At 43.7% G+C, this 14,873-nt stretch overlaps 1 protein-coding gene and 1 long non-coding RNA gene across 17 annotated transcripts in view; one reads left to right on the top strand and one right to left on the bottom strand.

The window, feature by feature from the left end:
- Myt1l (myelin transcription factor 1 like) overlaps positions 1 to 14,873 on the top strand; it is a 391,301-nt gene that overhangs the window by 215,271 nt on the left and 161,157 nt on the right. The window lies entirely within an intron of this gene.
- Positions 581 to 14,873, bottom strand: part of LOC110307426 (uncharacterized) — a 93,595-nt gene continuing 79,302 nt past the window's right edge. Inside the window, exon 5 of the long non-coding RNA XR_002379384.1 lies at positions 581 to 817. This is a non-coding gene — a long non-coding RNA (uncharacterized LOC110307426). The remainder of the gene's footprint in view (positions 818 to 14,873) is intronic.

The raw sequence follows: 14,873 nt of genomic DNA on the forward strand, positions 1-14,873 counted from the left end.
CACTTGGAGAAAACACTCCTCCCTCCCACACACACATGCACAGTGTTACAATCATACAGCCAACACACTGAAGGAAGATTCCTTCATGCAGAGATTACATTCCACAGGAGTATGGCCATAACTGGCCTCACACACAACAAATATTCAGCCTTCGTATGTTTTATGTCTGCATCCTCTGGATACCCACCCCTCTGGATAGCCAGGCATGAACCATGATCACCTGGTTTCATACTAGTTATACCTGTATGTTTAGCAGTCATTCTACTTGGAACAGCTCTCAATGTTCCTCTTCAAGCCTTAAGACCCTGGATATGCTCTACTGTATAAGGTATTGCCACTCAGGTATGACACATCTTTCTCTACCAAAGTGCCCCAGTCTTCGTTGGAACTTTGTCTTGTTTTAATGATCATAGAACTTGTGACCTTCTCTAGATTCAAGATCCCATCCATTCTTTGTCATTTATCATATTCGTTATGAATGAGTCACATTTTCTCATGTTTAATTCAACTTTAGACATTCCTTCAAATGACAAACTTTTCATCTTCTAACAGGAAAGAGGTCAAGGCTCTGGTAGTTGACTAATTTATTGAGGTGAAGATATATCTGTATGACACAACACAATCATACATAGAATTATCACTCAACTTTCTTTGTGAGACTGAGGCTTAAATGCTACAATTGATGAGAGAAAGTACTGTGAAGCACAAAGTAGTTCTTAATTATCATTAGCATCAGGGCAGGACAGACATGGCGTGGACCTCTATGCATCAGCAGGATATATTGGTTGTCTTCTAAGTGCTGTAGCTGACTCAAGTCCTGGAAATAAACAGAGAACAAGGTCATTAATCAGGAACTTGGAAGCAACAGAGGACAATATCAGTGGGACAGTGCATGCAAGTTACTAAACAGCTGTGGTCCCAGTGTGTGCAGCCATGATTAGAGGAACATCTAATAAAGATGAGATCCAGGATGTCAAGGAAGCCTTTGGGTGAAATGTTCCTGTGCACAGTCCTGAACCTAAGTGGGTTTTAGTGAAGAGGAAAAAAAATGGAGAAGTATGTACTTGAAGGCTGAGTGTGGGAGGAGGTGGGCAGTTGAAAAGAGTCAGCAGGAGAGGAAGTTAGAGAGGTAAAGTAGGCTTCATTATTACCAATCTCACTGTTCTGAAACCTACAAGAATAATGCTAAGCAAACAAGCAACACACTCTCACTTAGGGTTGATGGTTCAGCATGAAATGGTGATTGAGTGAGACAGACTGCTGGCAGGGGTGACAACCAAGAATATAGTCATCTATTCTAGGGCACTAGTCAAACCAACAGAGGATCCTGGCAAAGGGTGTCAGGCAGCACAGATAGAAATGGGCCAATTGAGAGATACCAAACAGTCCACCCTGACAGAGTAACAGCCCATTGGGAGACAGTGGGAGTGGGGTGCTATATAATAGAAGCAAAGCAAAGGAGGACCAACCTTCCCTGATGGCAGGTGCCAGTCACAAATGTAGGCAGAAAGATGAGACAAGAAGGGAGCTGAATAAGAACAGACTCTGGCCAAAGATGTGTGGGAGTCCGGGCTACAGAATTCATCTTAGGTTTAAAGGTTATCTCCAAACTCTAACTTGGCTAAAGTGACAGGCAATGAAAGAAGACATTCTTTCTTCTAGTTAATCAATGACAGTGCACATCTCTGAGAATTCATGAGATACAAGTAACTGAAGACAACTTCCAGGGCACAGCAGAGAAACTGGACACAATTTTCAGGATACTAACTTAACAAGAATCCAAACCAGAACTTAGGGCTCCTGAAACTCTGCCTGTTCTGTTTTCCCTGGTTAGTGTCTGAAAGAAGAAGTGTAGTATTCATCAGCAGTGAGATGATACCCTTTCTCCCCAGCAGATAACCTCCATAGCACATGGTGTGATCCCACAGGGCTGCAGGGACCAAGCACACAGTGTCCCTTAACCATTTCTAGTGGGAAACAGCCAGCGACTGACACTCACTTTTCCTGGAATATTCAGGAGATGGATGCTGCTGCCTAGCGCCTCTATTAGAAGGAAAAAGCCTAAGATGGGACTTAGAACGTGCAGGCTTAGTCTTGGCATCACCCTCATATATTGAAAAATGAAGCTTTTTCCTCTCACTGACCAACAGCATGGTGCGGAGTGTGGAATGTGGCTAGTCTCTCTTGAAGCCTCTCTGTTTGCCTGTAATGTGGGTGCTGGCTTGCAGGCAGGTGAGGGGCTCAGAGGGAATCACCTCCAGATGCTTTCCTGTATAATATTAATAGGTCACAAGACTTTTCTAGGTCTCACCTTGTTATTGCAGTTTGAAAATGGGGCTCTTAAGCCTGATTTGGCTCTTGGTCTGGGGTGTCTCTTATTTCTTGCACATCAATTACTGCCATGTAAAGTGGGGGAAGATTTCAGTTGGTAAGGTGCTTGTCATGCAAACATGAGGACCTGAGTGTGATATCCATCTTCTATGTAAAAAGCCAGGCATGATGGTCCATGCTCATAGTCCTACTCCTGAGGAGGTGGACACACATGGATCCCTGTGGTGCCCCGGATCATCAGTTTTGACCAAAGCACAAGCCCCACAGTCAGTGAGAAACCCTGTCTCAAAAGCATGGTGGAGTAGGGGCTGGATGGATGGCTCAATAGTTAAGAGCCCTTACTTTTTTGCAAAGGACCCAGGGTCAGTTCCCAACCCGTATCAGATGGCTCACAACCATCTGTATCTTTAGCCAAAGAATCTAACACACTCTGGCCTCCACAGACACCTATATGTACCTGATGCACATAAACTCACACCAGGACATATACATATAGATTAAAGTAAATAAGGCTTTAAAACAAATACAGAGTGGAGAACTCTGGGAGAACAACCCATGAGACCAACCTCTGGCCTCATATGTACATGAATGCACATATGCATGTTTATATACATACATGTTTACAAACTTGCAGACAAAAAAGCATGCACATGCATACATATGTGCATCTAAATGTATACATGAACATAGCACACACAAGTATATACATATACATGCATTTATGCACATGCACACATGCAATGCACACATGTATACACACATTCACACAGATACATCCATGTACATAAACACATGCACACAAATACACATGGATTTATGCACATGCACACATGCAAGGCATACATACATACACACACACACACACACACACAGATGGTAATAACACTCCTTCACTCCTTAAAATGTAGAACACTAGAAAAACTTGTATTTCACATAATTTAGCAGAGACGGTATGGATCTGATTTAATTTTGAAAGGTGAAACACAAAGAGACTACACATCCAGGAGACCTGGGTTAGTCATCTGGGTAAGAAGTCACAACAAAGGCATCCAACAGACCTTCCGGCTGTGATAGGAAACAACGATGAATCATATCTGTCTGATCTGGGTTGCATGCTTCTGTCGTCTACATTATCCTTACAGGGGTTTTCCCAAATCAAACTTCGTCTCAAGACACTACTGAAGAAAAGCACATTAGTCACTCTCCCATTGTTTCCAAGGCTTCACACGCCATTCACAAATAAAGCTAAAATCCCTTTAACTTACTTCTACTTGTTTACCTGCCAGTTAAGATGAGTGATTTCTCATTAATATTTTTGTAAGATTTAGCACATAAAACAATAGCCGGCGAAAGTGAGTAGTCACAAGACATGATAATGAATGAGTAACAGCTTTAGGGGCATCATGCTCCAGGAAAACACACAGGGCTGTGCAACAGCCAGTTGTTCGCATGTACTTAGGCAGGAGAGATCAGTCACTCCTGGCACTGGGGAGATGATTCAGTGAGTTACGGTGCCTGCTGCACAAACATTAAGACTTGAGTTAGGATCACAGCATCTGTGTGGAAAGCCAGGCATGGCACACCTACCTAGAACCCCAGCACCGAGAGACAGAGCCAGGCAGACCTTTACAATTCACTGGCCAGCCAGTTTAGCCCACATGACAAAGTCTAGGTTCAGTGAGAGAGCCTGTCTCAATGGGCTAAAGTGGAGAGAGAGTGAGCAGGATATAACTAATACCCCTTTCTGGCTTTTTTACACAAAGGCTCATACATCTGCACACACATGTACGCCTAATTCCAATTTGAGATCACTCAAGTGTGAGGACAGCCTCTGTGGGAGAGACGGCATCTAGATGCAGACTCCATGTGTTTAGGTAGCGGTGTGGAGGCCTTGCCATGATTGTTAGAATAGCCCAAAACAATGGTGAGTGGTCCTTTCTGAGGAAAACTGGTGAGGCCTGGCAGCTGTGTTCTTATTAAGGTGATGAGCTTCCGGTGAGAGGAGAGAAATGAATAGCTTCTACTGCTGGTGTTTAATCCAGACACCATTCTTCCCGTGGAGCCCTGGACTTGCCGCTCACAGATTTCCTCTCTTTGGAATCCTCGAATGTTTGGGAGAGGCTCGCACTTCCCTGTGCTGTCACAGATCGCATCTTCTCTACTTCTGCCCAGTCCTGGGCACAGTCTTCGCGTCTGTAACGCGGGTGGCAATGGTACAGTGATAAGCGAGCCCCACATTTCTCTGTGCATGCAGGTCATGTGCAGAAGACCCAGTAGACCTTACCTGGACATGCATGTGGCACAGCATAACTCCAGCAGTACACATACAAATCTACAAAGCATTTCTGTAATAGACCCAGTGAGGGCCGTGACCCAATTTTATTATTGTGATTAGACAAAACTTTAAACTTTCAATCTCTCGTGTGCAACACGACACAGAGTAACACTCAGTACATGCTTGTAAGTGAGCCATGCCTGAGGACAGGTGTTGGTGGTGCCACTTCACAGCACCCATGCTGCAAACCCCAGTCTGGCTGTTTGGTTTTCTGTCCCCTATTGCACCTCTCCTGGATGGCATCCTATGAGGCTCATAATTGACTGTTGTAGATTTTTGTTTTGCTTCACGTGTCATGTTCTGAATATTGAATTTGATCATAATTGCAATGGGTCACACTATCTTTTTAAAATTTTTATCCAGTATGCAAGTTTGAGTGCTAGGTGATATGAATGTTATATGTAAATTTATACAAATTGGTATGCTAATGAACCTGCGCCATTGCAGTAGACTTTTGGTATGTGTGAGGGGTTGTCACCCTGTCACAGGGCAGTCCACCGGGGAGCTTGTGCATTATTGTGAGCTCAGTATAACTTAGGCATCTCTTCTCTTATTATTCTCCAAATCTCCCACACCATTCCTGGGGATGACAAAGATCTCACTGGCTGTCTTCCAACCATGTGTCTTTTCCATGTGAAAGTCAGTTTATAACTTTATGCTTACTAATTTAAAAACCAGCTTCCATTCAACAAATACTGTTGGGTATTTTGTGCAAACATCACACTAGGCAAATACAAGGGAGCCTTTCCATTTGAAAGCAGAAATTCATTGAGCCTGAGAGCCACACCATGAATGGAGCATGCATCCCAGGCTAAGATATGTGGGTGATGGTCAGCATGAGGGACTCCTGTGGGGCTATACTATATAGGTAGGGTGCATATACAGCAGAGACGGTTCTCAGTTCATCCTGTTCTACTATGTCCCAGATTTGAGGATACACAGCCAGTTGAGGGAACAAATAAAACTTGAATAGACTATTAGACCCGTCTTACCTTTCTGAGACCCCCAACTGCCAAGTGTCCTTTATGTTGCATTTCTGTCTTCAGTTTAGAGTCAAGTGTGCCCACACTGAAGCAAATACAGGCATCACAGAAAGATAGCTAGGATATGAGTGTAAGCAGAAAGACCTTCCTGAGCAAGACCCTGCAACTGATTAAGACAGCAGAAGGGAGAGTCAGGCTAATGTTTCAGCTTCAGGAGCAGGTGACTGAGGGAATATGGCTGTCAAAGATTTGGCTGGTGAGTTGATTGACAGGGTCTGAGAGCCTGGGAAGGAGCCCACTCAACAGACTGGGTCTGAGGGTAGGGCCTGGGGTGGTGATAGGGTGTAAGGCCTCCAGGACAAGGCAAAACATATTGGCATTGGTTTTTAAGTAAAGGGCCTGGCCTAGAGGTAAAGTCTGTGGACTGAGCCTTAAAATAGAGGGCAGAATCTATGATAAAGGGCAAAGAGACTACAGAGGAAAAACTCCATGACTTTCCTAATTAGATAAAAATGTTAAATTAATGCATTAAGTGAACCTGCCAAGACTGAAAGTGCAGCCTCAAGAGCAGAATTTTGGGCCACATCGACCTGTGGGCAAGAGTAGAGAGAACAGCTTGGAGACTGTCAGGGGCCATCACCTCAGCCAGAGCTGGAAGGGACTTTAAGAATAGAGGAGCAACCCAGACAAGCAGACATCATGGAAGGCTGACTTCTGAGAAAATGTTGTTAGGCAGAGTAGTGGCAGAAGGTAGATAAAATATGATAATTTTTAGATTACAGTCATGATAAAAAATTCAGAATTATTTGAAACTGGCATTTGTTTTGAGGGGAGTATTTTAAAATACATGAAAAAGATCTTCTCAAAAGAGAATCCAAGCTTTCCAGATATATATAAAAAATGAGCTGACAAAATAATTCTGCCCTCAAGTTTTGTTTTAATCAAGGGGCTTTAAAATTAGTAAATTTTAAAAGGTTCTTTGTACCACAAGTAAGATACAACTTACCTTACTGTCTATTTCTCCTAAGGATACCATAACCTTTCGAATGTTTTGCAATGATGTTAGGGTTTAGGGTTGAAATGGCGACTCAGCAGAGATGAAGTCCCCATTCTTGTCTCTGGATCATGCAACCCAAGCCCAAACCTTGAAAGGGGTGGAATCCACTTGGTGTAAAAAGAGGATTCTCCCACAGCCTCCCAGCATCCTAACATCCATCAAACACTTCATTGATGGGGCAAGAGCCTGGGTCTAGCTTCAACCTCCAGAAATCAGGGTATGGGGGAAATGGTCTCCTTGAATAATAAGCCTGAAGTCAATGCTAAGAGCTTTACCTAAACACCCTCAAGGGACACTCTTCCTTGAGAAACCTGCACCCCTACCTGTCTTTCTCCTTTCTCAAGCTGCTTTCTTCCTCTTGTTCTTGTATCTGTGTGTCTTAGTAGACGGTGTCTCTCCGCGAAGCCCACACCAAGCTCTGGCTGTGTTCATGGGCTCCCTCTCTCTCATATTTAAAGACTATGTTTCTATATTTATCTCCAATCAAACCTGCTTCATAAAGGATAGCTTACAGGTACTAAGACCTCTCCTCTGTTAGAGATGGCCTCTGACAGTATGCTGGACTGGAGACAAAAAAAAATGATGGTCCTATTCTGTGGACAGAACTCAGAACACAGACAAGCCCGAGGAGGGTATGCACACTGAATCCAGGTTGCTGTTGGCCATAGTCCTGAATTAGGCTCAGTAAACAACTCCCATGCCCTTGTGAGGAGCCACAGCTCTCTGGGGCTATGGTTCTACTACTACCTTCTTCTGTTAGCTCTTTCCTACCCCCATCTGGCTCTTGTATCTTCTGGCCACATAGTTGCCATCAGTTCCTATCAGCTTATCATCTATAACTATGGATGACTCTATACCTTCTCCCTTTGTCCTTCCCTCTGACACAGGAGGACTTATGGGCAGGTCCAAACAACTCAATTCTAGCTAGCTAAACTTTGGATGCTACTGGAGCAGTGCTAATTCTTCAGGGAAGGAGAAGGTTCTCCTGGCCTCTGAAGATACCCCATGATGAGAAGCCTCTGGTGGGAAATAGGCAGTTTCACACTAACCTCAACTGTCAGCAATGGCACCACATTGTCAGGTTTGTGGTCAGCATATGGCCATGACCACTTGATCTGCATCTCCATTTAACAGAAAGCCCCACAAAGAGCCATCTTCAATGATACTTGATGCCAGACTAAAAACAAACCTGGACCAAAGAGAGGGGGTTCACAAGCAGTGAAGCACCTCTGAAGCAGAGGACAGACAGTGAAGACAGTGCCTTCAGCGCAGCCCCGGTAGCAGATTCAATGGGCTCCAATTGCAGACAGTTTAATCTTCCTATATCCATTGAGCCTACAGGGTCCATTCTAGAGCTCTGGAATGCTGGCTCCACCTGTGAGGACTTGTCTGCTCCTGGTCTCATCCATGCAGCTGATGGTAGCCTTTGTCCTCCTCTGACTTGGAAAGGCATCCCCCTTTCCTCTACTTCCTTCTCATATCATTCCTCCTGTGCATTTGTATGGACAACCCTTTTATGAGAGTGCTGCCAAACTGGATTAGGAACTGCCTCACCGTCTCATGGCCTCATCTTAACTAATGAAATCTAAATTCACTTAGTCTATGCTTCCATAACAACACGGCCTGGACAGACTAATTTATAAGGAATAGAAATGTGCTTTCTTATCATTCTGGAAGCTGGGAAGTCCAAATTCAGAGGCCCAGTAGACTGGTTACCTGATGAGAGAGGAGATATTGGGATCTCATTCAGCAGAATGCCAAGAGCAAATGGAAGCTCACTCTCATGACCAGTCATCTCTTAAAGTGTTCTACCATGTATATTATCATCTCTGGGCCTTGCTTCTATATTAGTTATCTTTTCATTGCTGTGACCAAATACCTGCCAAGGAGAAGACTAAGGAAGGCATGACTTATTTTGACTCACAATTTGAGGGTACCAGCCATCATGGTTAGAAAGGCATGATGGGACATGACGAGTGGGACAGCTGATCATGTGACATCAACAATTAGGAAACAAAGAGTAATAAGGCTACTACTGAAATACTACAGTGAGGACGTCAACATGTGGATTTTTGAGGGACAGAGTTGAGCCCATCACAGTCAGGTTTGATAAAATGTGATGTTGGCAGCCTTCCTTTTGCAGTGCTAGCCCAGCATCTCTCAGAACCAACATTTCTAGATGGTAGAGAAAAATATCTAGTTCTAAGTCACAGCGGAGAATACTGTTGGACAATCACACCTGGTCTCTGGGCCCTGTGAATAGCTCTCAGGAAGCAGCAATAATTGAAGAAAAAAAAAATGGTCTTGCTGGCTTTAGGTCACAAGACAGCAGGTGACTTTCTTCTGTCACACTTGACTCATTTGACCATATCAACTTACAGCTGGAACTTAGTAAATGTCAGAGGGCAAAAACAGGTTAAAGGACTAACATTCCAAAGCAGCATATCACATGACTTGTCTGGTCCCAAAAGACCGGTGGGCTGCCAGGTAGGAAATCTCTCCCAATAACTACTCTATGATTGTGTTGGGTTTCCTTTTATTTAACAACTTTCAAGTTAGTGCCTGGAAACTACTGAGTTAGCCAAAGGAGGTGACGACTAGACAGACTACTCTGTAAACCAAAGAGCATTTACTCCTATGGACGAGACGCTGATCAACCTAATATATAACTGTTTGTGTGAAGCCATTTGGAGGATGTCCCCAGGTTCATTGACATACACATTCTTCTCTGTATGCAGCGAAGAGTCTCAAGTGTTCTCTGGCAGAGATTCTCTCCTATCTTGGAAGAAATCCTACCCATTTTTAGTAGATGCATGTCTATGGGGTTGCCAGGGCAAAGTCAGGGCATATTTAACCAACATTCTGAGGCTATTCCGTCTGCAGCTGACAAGGGTGCCAATGTGCTGTGTGATATGAAGACATCTGCCTGATAAGCCTTATGAACAAATGCTCTATCCTGCAGGGTTTGGCCCATTCTGTGCCCACTCACATAAAAACATTTTTTTGGGGGGGAACTGCAGCTTATTTAAGTGTCCATGCCCTGCTCAAGCATGGTGTCCTGGCCATAGCTGGAGCTCAGCATAGTTATACACACAGTAAGTGAATGCAAGTATGAACTATGCTGCCTTCCCCACTCTAGGCATCTTGAGATCAGCAGGGTCTTAGTGAAGTGGATAAATGACCTTTTTCCTAAGGACTGTGTCTCAGTGTACTCTGCTACTTACCATCTGTTTTCCAGAATGTTCCAGACCGGGCAGTGGGAGTCTACTTAAAAATAAATTATACCACTCACTCTCTTGCTTAAAGTCCTATATCGGGCTCTTCTGCTGCTCAGAATAAGCCACAGGCCTACCCTGGGGTGTGAGAATCCAGGTTGATGAGGCTTGCCTGTCCTCAACCTCATCTAGGTCAGGTTCTCCATTCCTGCACTCTGAGAACTCCAAGCTCACTACTCTACCCTCTGACCCTATACATAGTACCTCTCCCTCTTGGACTGTAGATTTTCTGTTTCCTCAGTATAGAGTTTCTTTGCTGGTTCCTCACTCAGCTTCTCTGTATCTTCCTTCTAGGGTTACCCAAGTGTTACAGTTTCCTTCCTTAGGAATACTTGTCACCCAGGAGGCCCTGCCAGCCAAAGTGTCCCATCCTGGCAGCTGTCCATCCAGCCTCTGCATTAACCCAGTTTTCTGACTCCTGGAGTCTGAGCCAATATCTGATATTTCAAGGCTTCCCTTTTTCTGAAGGGGCCATCCCAGGACAGTGGTGCTACGCTCACTGGGACTGTGCCCACTGGCGAAGTTCCTAGTTTATATATACCCCAAATAAACTTTGGCTAATTAAAGATGTGCATTTTTAATTCATATATTACACAAAGATTACAAGAAAACCCTATAGTATGTCTTTTACCATAAATAAGAAAATGCTTCTTAGATACAGCAGCACAAAAATTGGGAATTATGGGAAGATAAAACAATAAACGTAATTAGGTCAAAGTTCAAAATGTTGCTATAAGACAATCTTATACACAAAAAGCTCACAGATTGCTGGCAGGTTACAGGAAAGACCTAATGAATAATAGAAAAAGATCTATAATGACACATAGAAACATAGAAAGGCAGGGATGCACTTAGGGAGGTCAGAGAACAAGACAGAAATGCTAGTCATGCAGTGCGGCAGACACAAGGAATGCGAGCGTTCCATCAACGTGGCAGTGAAGCCTAGAACACCAAAGAAGTGGCCAGAGGGCTGGAAAACATAGACTTTCCCATGCTTTTGGTAAGTGAAATACAACATGGGGTGGGTGATTATTCAGTACCTGTTAAATTTTGTGTCTCTATCCCTATAATGTATAAGATTTTATGTATAAGGAGACACACAGGAAGAGTATTTTTTGAGAGAGCTGAGGAGATGGCGCAGTAGTAATGCAAGTGTGAGGAACTGGGTGTTTTTAAATCTCAGAATCCACATAAAAAGCCAGACGTGGAGGCCCACGCCTAGAATCTCAGTGCTAAGAGGGCAGAGACAGGCCAAGCCCCGAAGTTCACTGGCTGACTTAACTAAATGATGAGTTCCAGACTCAGTGAGATACCTTGTCTCAAAACAAACAAACAAACAAACAAACAAACAAGATGAGTACAACTGTGGGGAGCCATCTGGTGCTGACCTCTATATTCCATACACATATGCATGCATGTTCACATGTACTACTGACCACATGAATAGTCATACTTACAGAAAGTGCATATATCTGTACACATAGAGGGTGCAAGAGAGAAAGAGAGGGGGGGCGCTTTATGAGAACACTGTATGCTAGTGGGAAAATCCTAAATTCTTTTAGATGTTTTAATCATTATACTGTTTTGTGCACATGGGTACTTTTCCTGCATGTATGTCCTATGTATACCCTGGAATCCAAAGGAGGGCAACAGATTCCCTGAGACTGGGGTTCTGGGTAGTTGTGAGCAGTCACTCGAATGCTGGGGATCAAACTTAGACCCTCTACAAGAGCAACTTAATTGCCGAGCCATTACTCCAGCCGCAAGGAAAGATTCTAGATTCACGCTAATCATTTGATAGACTCATAAATTCCATGTGGCTCTATTACTGGGTCACAGCTAATGACAGAACAGAGGTATAGCTAGTTACAGTATGGGAAAATTGTTCTACTAAGTGAGAATGAGTTAGCAGAAGGAGGTACACAGTCTACAATTCCTTCTACAAAAACCTAAAGTGGGGTCAGACTAAGGCTGTGCCTGCTTCTGCATAAATCCATGTCTGTACACATGTCTATACATGTAGAGTGACTCCAAGTACCAGCAGAAATTATGGAGCAGAAATCGGTATGAGAGTCAGTCATCAGGGACTGTGCAATGGCCTCTGGATGTCTAACTTAACTCCAACATCATGTTCATGGGTCAGCTATGCAGGCTTTGAGTTAAGATTAGCTGGGATACTAAATCTTCTCCTGGGCATGGTTCTGTCTTGCCTAAGACTCTGAACTCAGTTTTTCACACAAAGAAATGATGGTTCTCTCTAATGGAAGTCAGACCTACTCTTGACCTTGAGTGGAATGATGTCCATCCAAACCAAACTCTGTCTGCTGTCTGACACTTCCCAACTGTTGCTCATCCAGTGACGGTGAGGTGAGCAGAGTACAAGACCTGAAGCATTCTGTGTCTGAGGAGTTTTCTATCTTGGGACTAAAAGTAGGCAATACCAAGAATGGTCTTTTCTAACCTCTGTTAGATGGCATTCACTGTGGGAAGCATGGACCAAGGAGTTCACAATAGTGTGAGAAATACTACCAAGGCCCATGTGACACAGGCAGACTCTGGGAATCAGCCTTTACACTTGGGCCTCATCCTAAGAGGATGAGACTCTGTACATATACCAGCTCGGGCAGGCCTCCCGAGAACCCCATGACAGGTTTTCTGTCTGTTAGGTACAGCAGGAAGAGAGCTGGTTACTAGGGGCTGGCAGTGGGATGAAGAAGGAAGAGATGATGATGGGGGCCAAATTTCCCAAGATTGAAGGCAGAAATCAAGCAATCAGTTGCCATGCATAATGGCTGTAGTTAAGAATAGCGTGCATATTTATAAATTGCTTAAAGAATGGGTTTCTAACATGTTTACCACACATACAAAAAACAAAAGTAGTGAGTTATCGAGGTGTTAGGTATGTCCTAATTTGCTTGGTTGGATATTCTACATAGTATATATAGGTCAAAGCACCACCTATCCCCCATAGACATACACTAGAAGAACACTTTATTACTTAAACATAAACTTCTGAGAGCTGGAGAGATGGTTCGGTGGTTAAGAGTACTTGCTCTTATAGAGGACTAGACTTCAGTTCACAGCACTGACATCAGGCAGCTCGCTCACAACAACCTGTAATTCTAACCCAACAGACTCCCAAACACATGTTCATGCACACACATACACATGCACACACACATGCATAAATGCATTCACACACTCACACATTCATATATGCATAAATAAATCCTTAAAACTATAAAAAGAAACAAGCTTGTTTAAGAAGCTAAACATTCCTTTAAGAATCTTGCTGCCCTACAAACTCTTTTTGAGGGCTGTGGCAGCTCTCTGTCATAGCTAATGCCAGAGACTGACTCAGGTCCTGGTATTCTCTACAATTGTGGGTCTTTGCTTCTGTTTGCTTCTCCTCCTTGGGTATCAGCAGGGTAATGAAAAGACCTACTATGTACAAGGCTCTTCCTATAATTCCAAGAAGTGACCAAGTATGTGTTCTGCCATAGGTTTAATTGGTATCTGAGGGGTGGATGACAAAGGCAAATATGAAAGCAAATCTCCTTGTTATCTCAAAAGTACTGTATCTCATGACAGGTTGGCATGTGTAGAGTCTGTGTCATTAACCTTAATGGAGCTTGCCCCAAAGTTTTCACACGGAAAAGGAACTCATGTGTGCCTTTGTATACATGGGGGAGATATGCATCAATCTACCTTTGATAATGGTAATTCTTTGAAAATAGAATACATAAAAAATAGCATACATCTGTTATAAGTTGGGTTAAAGTGTTCTTAGTGCTTTCTGTGGAAATGGCCACTTGCATTAGTTTCTTAGTTGTCCAAACCTCTGAAGAATGTGTAAGCCACAGCCTTAGCACAGGAAAGAACAGAGATGCAGCGGCTCTTTGAGGCCCATGGAACTGGCCTTTGTTACTCAGCACCTTCCCAACCATAGTAGGCTTTGCTCCAGTGTATAAAATCCACCCCACAAAATGTCCAGCTCAGCTCAGAGCAGGCCACTTGGGTGTGTCTGCATTGAGAAATGGTCCTTCTCACCTTCCTACTGTTACTTCTTAGAAGTGCTGGACCAGGTCAGGTAGAGTGTGACACAACACAGTTTATCCCCCCAATGCCCAGGATGCAATGGACTTGTGTTGGTAATGCCTTTACCTGAGACTTTAGTCACATGAGCCAACCTCCTGCCTGTTCCAGCTCCTGGCCCAATGATCTGCCTGCCCCACCACACTTAGCTGAAGAAAAAGAAAAGAAAATCTGTCATTAAGGAAGTCATGGGCTCTGCAGACCCCCTCAACACTTCTGAACAAGGTCCCATTCTCAATTAGCCACAAGAAATATAATGCTCCAGAGTTAGCCAGAAAACACTAGATACCTTTTATTTATGGAAGACCCAAAGCTTCCAAAGTGCGTTCTGCAGAACCTGTATCCAAAGTGTTAAAATTGTGGTGGAGGAAGAAAAAGTGTGGTAGGCAGCTTATCTTGAATATTAGCACACATTATTCACTTCAGCAGAGGACTTTTCAGCCTTAGAGATGTTCATTTCCAGGAGAGTGATATAAAGTCTTCTGTGTCTGTATTTAAACATGAAACCGAATTTCCCGAACATATCCTGTGATACCAGCATTCTAAAGAACAATCTTGAAAAATGCATGCAGGCACTCCTGGGAGTTCTGATTTGAGCTATTTAGATATAATATGCCCTTGAGAAGTCGGCCGAGATACCTGCTCAGAATACAGACTGGCTCAGGGCTGTGTCCAAATCCCCTATGTGCATTCTAACAGCAGGTATTTCCTGCAGCACCCTCCATTAACTACACTCTGGGAACTTCTCAGAAACAGAGCTGAATCCACACTAGTGGCAGAAAGAAGCATGGCCATGT

The sequence above is a fragment of the Mus caroli genome, unplaced genomic scaffold (assembly GCF_978045245.1).
Source record: "Mus caroli unplaced genomic scaffold, Mus_caroli_1 scaffold_14, whole genome shotgun sequence".
NCBI lineage: Eukaryota > Metazoa > Chordata > Mammalia > Rodentia > Muridae > Mus > Mus caroli.